Genomic DNA, 5,325 nt, shown 5'->3' with positions numbered 1-5,325 from the left:
CTGGCTGACCCTGCGAGGGGCGAACGGACTGGACATCCCCTATACCGGCTACATAGTGGCTGACTTCCAGGTCCAAGGGGTTGTGGTCCCGGAGAAGGGGGTTGTTGTCGTGAGGAATCATTGTCTTGGCAACCATCGAGCCTTGTTGGGTATGAATGTCATATCTGGCTGTTGGGAACAGCTGTTTCAGAACCGCAAGGACCAGCCACCTCGACACACCCACATCCCAGAGGTGAGAGACTGGGAACACATCCTTGCAGACTGCCACCGCATCCACACTGCCCGGGCACAGGGGGAGCGTGAAGACACTGCTCGAGTTTCCTGCCGCTATGCCCTTGCCATCCCTGCGCATAGCGAAGCCCTGGTTTGGGCTAAAGTGCCATCTCGAAAACACGGACAGGACGTTTGGGTGGTAGTGGAGCCACACCTGGAATGCAAGGAGGTTGAGGTGGCTCGCGCCATTGCGACAGTCCACCGGGGGCGCGTCCCAGTCAGGGTGAGGAACACCAAACCCTACCCAGTCCACCTGCATCACCACCAAGGCCTGGCCAGAGTCACCACGGTAACGCCATCCCAAGTGGTCGAAGGTACCGACGTTTGTTTTACTAGAGTGGGACCTGGGGTTGTAGAAGTGGGTGTTGTCCACACAGAACAGGGGTTGGGGATGACAGCGGGGAGAATGCCTGACCATCTGTGTTGTGAGTCTTTGCAGGGTGAAAACCTGGATGGGAACCAGCAGCAACAACTCCAACAGCTTCTGGATAGGTGGCAGCACGTGTTCTCCACCCATGACGAAGACTACGGCTGTACAGATGTGGTGAAACACCAGATCCCCACGGGTGATGTGGCTCCCAGCCGTGAGCGTTATCGGCCTGTGCCCCCCACCCTCTACCAGGAGGTCCGGTCGTTGCTGAGAGGTATGTTGGAAGGGGGAATTATCCGGGAGAGCAGCAGCCCGTGGGCTGCCCCTATTGTACTGGTCCAAAAGAAGACGGGCGCCTGGAGGTTCTGTGTTGACTACCGCAAACTGAACAGTATGACCAAGAAAGATGCTTTCCCCCTGCCCCGCATCGAAGACTCTCTCACCAGTTTGTCTCAGGCAGCGTGGTACTCCACTTTGGACCTGGCCAGCGGCTACTGGCAGGTGCAAGTAGAAGAGCGAGACAGAGAAAAGACCGCGTTCACCACACCCTTTGGGCTTTTTGAGTGGGACAGGATGCCCTTTGGCCTCTGCAATGCCCCGGCCACCTTCCAGCGGCTGATGCAGAGATGCCTCGGGGGTCAGCTGGTCGAGTCCACTCTAGTGTACCTTGATGATGTCATCGTCTTCTCCCCCGATTTCCCCACCCACTTGAGACATCTGGAGGAAGTATTTCGAGCTATGGAGCGGTATGGCTTGAAACTACGGCCAGAGAAGTGCCAGCTATTCCGACAAGAGGTCAAGTTCCTGGGCCACTGCGTCAGCTACCAAGGCGTCGCCCCTGATCCAGAAAAGGTATCCGCGGTGCAAGAATGGCAACCTCCTAAAACCGTCAAACAGGTACGGTCCTTTTTGGGTTTTGTGGGGTACTACAGGCGCTTCATAAAAGACTTCTCCAAGATAGCCAAACCCCTGAATGAGCTTCTGGTCGGCACCGGACGTCCTCGTGGTAGGGGTTCTCCCACCGTTACCTGGGGCCCGGAGTGCGACGCTGCCTTCCAAAAGCTGAAAGCTGAGCTGCTGCAGGCTCCCATCTTGGCGTATGCCGACTTCTCCCAGCCTTTTACCCTTTACACTGATGCCAGCAATGCTGGGCTGGGTGCGGTACTGGCGCAACAGCAAGGGGGAGTGGAGAGGGTTATTGCGTATGCGAGTCGAAGCCTCCATCCCGCGGAACGCAACGACTCCAATTATAGCTCTTTCAAGATCGAACTCCTAGCCCTAAAGTGGGCCTTGAGTGAGAAATTCAAAGACTATCTGTGGGGTGCCAAGGTGATGGTGGTGACAGACAACAACCCCCTGGTCCATCTCCACACGGCCAAGCTGGGGGCGGTAGAGCAGCGCTGGGTAGCCCAACTTGCCAACTATGACTATCAGATACGGTACCGACCCGGTAGAGAACATACTAATGCCGATGTCCTTTCCAGGCTTCCTGTTGCAGAGAAGGTGCCTCCAGCCGTGACTCCATCCACACAGCCAGAGGAAGGACTGCTGGTAGCAGTCATCGAGGCCCCAGGGACAGATGAAGGTGCGGTGCCGGTGGGCTGGGGCTGGAACCCAAGACAGTGGGCAGAGTTGCAGGCGGAGGACCCAGATCTGCGGGTGGTCCATGCGTACCTGGAGCGTGGGGCGTTGCCTCCAGCAGAAGAGAGGAGGGCACAAACGCAGACCGTGAGGCAGATATTGAGCCATTGGGGTAAGCTGAGTCTACAGGAAGGGGTACTCTGCAGAGCAATACAAGACAATGCAACCCATGAGGTTATGTTGCAGGTGGTTGTACCACAGCCACAGATCCAGGCTCTTCTGAAGGCCTACCATACTGACATGGGCCATCAGGGCCAGGAGAGGACGCTATCCCTGATCCGAAGGAACTTCTATTGGCTGCGGATGGAAGAATCTGTGAGTACATTCATCCAGAGCTGCCCCCGTTGTACGTTGCATAAGAAGAGACCAGATGCCCGAGCCCCCTTAGTCCCCATAGTGCCTAAAGCCCCCCTCCACATCCTTGCTGCCGACTTTCTGACGCTGAGCCGTCCAACTGACCGGTACCAGAACATCTTGGTTGCCACTGATCTGTTCACCAAGTACGCTTGGGCCATCCCCACCTCCGACCAAACTGCCATCACCACTGCCAGGGCACTGTGGAGTAATGTGATCCAGCCTTTCGGGTGCCCGGAGACCCTCCATTCAGACCAGGGCCCGAATTTTGAAGCCAAGGTTGTGCAAGAACTGTGCCAGCTGTATGGCTGTCGGAAGACACGAACGACCCCATACCACCCCCAGGGTAACGGGGGATGCGAGCGCTTCAACCAGACCCTGCTGGGTCTACTAGGGACTCTGGAAAAAGAACAACAAGATCGGTGGGTAGAATACCTCCCCTCACTGCTCCAAGCCTATAACAATAGTGTGCACAGTACTACCGGCTATGCCCCGTCGTATCTGATGTTTGGGAGGCATGTCCGCTTGCCCACTGATATGCTCCTAGGAGTAGCACAGCCAGAGGGGGCTCAGAGTACTACAGACTGGGTGGGTCGGCACCACCAACGCCTCCGCTATGCCTACGAGAAAGTCACTGAACACTTGGGTGCTGCCGCTGCAAAGAACAAGCGACTGTACGACCGCACAGCCCAAGATGCCCCTCTATTACCCGGTGAGCGGGTGCTTGTCCGAGAACACCAGCGTCGAGGACGAGGTAAATTAAGTGACCGGTGGGAATCTGGACCCTATGTGGTGGTTGGCTGCCCCCGACCAAACGTGCCGGTTTACACCGTGAGACCCGAAGGAAGGTCTGGTCCCGACAGGGTACTTCACCGCAACCTACTTCGGCCTTGCCCCAACTACCCAATGGTAGACAGCCCGACCCCTGAGGGGCCCGAGGCATCTGAAGCACTCCAGGGACCCCTGCTGGGATGGACCCTAGCCCCTGGGGCTCCAACGCCTGTGGTGGAAGAAAGTCCCCCGCCGCAGCACAGACGCTCTCAGAGGGACACCCAAGGAAGACCACCAGTGAGGTATGGCAACTGGGCAGAATAGATGTGTGTTCCAGGGACTAGAACCCTTTAGTGTGGGGGGGTGTCACGGGACTATGGTGAAGGGAATAGTTTCCCTGGGGACTATTTACATTGCTACACTAAGCCAAGATGGCGGCCCGCTGTGACCAGTTGTAAACAAAGCATTCATTCAATCGTCTATCTATTAGCCCATTAACTACAGCTGTTTAGCGGGTAAAATTATGTTTTGTGATTGGTGCGTGGGTTTGGGGAGTGCTTTTTATACCCCAGGAAACGAAGAGTTAGGGAGTTCGTCTGGAGGGGGATCTGACTGGCAGCACAGGCACACAGGCACCCGGGCACACGGACTAAAGACGGATCCGCTGAGAGGGCTGACAATCCGACAAGGAGGACGTGAACGGACCGGAGCGAATGCACTGTGGAACGGGTACCATAGCAGCTACGGATTCTACGTTCCTGTGGAAGAGAGCCAACCACGTTACGACTAGACCGCTTGGATCTCGGAAGAGCTGAAGACGTCCGCCTGGCTACGAGCTAAGTGTCTCCTGTATATTTGCCTGTGTGTTTGGTGGGCCATCCCACGACGTGTAACTTAATAACGTTTCTGACGTGCGTCGTAATTGTGCGCCTGTATTCCCCCTGCTCTGCAAGATAAGTGGCGGCTCTCCTCCCCTCCCCTCGGGCACAAGTTACATTATCTTCTGCTACGTGATCCAGGCCTTAGTTCTCCCTGCCACCGAGTGTGTGACCTGTCTGAAGTGCCTCACTGTTTGAAGTGCCTCACTGTTTGAAGTGCCTCACTGTTTGCTGTGTCTTTGCTGTGGAATTGCTGTGGATTGCTTCACGTGTGCTGAACTGCCTGACGTAGCTGGAGGTTACCTGCGTAACCTGTGCCTCGGGTTGGGATACCAAATAGCCTCATTTGCCCGCTGGCCTTATTGGGAGCTTGCCTATTTGAACACTGATTAGCCTGTCGTCTGCCTGCCCCCCTGCAGGCCTTATAGAGAGCTTGCCTATCTGAACACTGACTAGCCTGCTATCTACCTGTCCCCCTGCAGGGCTTAGTGAGAGCTTGCCTATTTGAACACTGATTAGCCTGTCGTCTGCCTGTCCCCCTGTAGGCCTTATCGAGAGCTTGCCTATCTGAACACCGACTAGCCTGCTATCTACCTGTCCCCCTGCAGGCCTGACTGGGAGCTTGCCTATTTGAACACTAATTAACCTGTCGTCTGCCTGTCCCCCTGCAGGCCTTATTGAGAGCTTGCCTATCTGAACACTGACTAGCCTGCTATCTACCTGTCCCCCCTGAAGGCCTTATTGAGAGCTTACCTATTTGAACACTGATTAGCCTGTCGTCTGCCTGTCCCCCTGCAGGCCTTATTGAGAGCTTGCCTATCTGAACACTGACTAGCCTGCCATCTACCTGTCCCCCCCCCTGCTGGCTTTATTGAGCGCTTGCCTAACTGAACACTGACTAGCCTGCTAGCCAAACACCCCCTGCTGGCTGCACCTGAACCCTGGTCGACCAAGCACCGACTGACCTGTGCTAATTAACCCAGCTCTTGTTCTGTGCCTCTGTCTCTCATCAGCTGTGTTTAGGGAGACTGTTGGGAG

Source organism: Sardina pilchardus, chromosome 8 (genome assembly GCF_963854185.1).
Source record: "Sardina pilchardus chromosome 8, fSarPil1.1, whole genome shotgun sequence".
NCBI lineage: Eukaryota > Metazoa > Chordata > Actinopteri > Clupeiformes > Clupeidae > Sardina > Sardina pilchardus.
The sequence above is the reverse complement of the archived record's forward strand: the minus strand, read 5'-3'. Positions refer to the sequence as shown.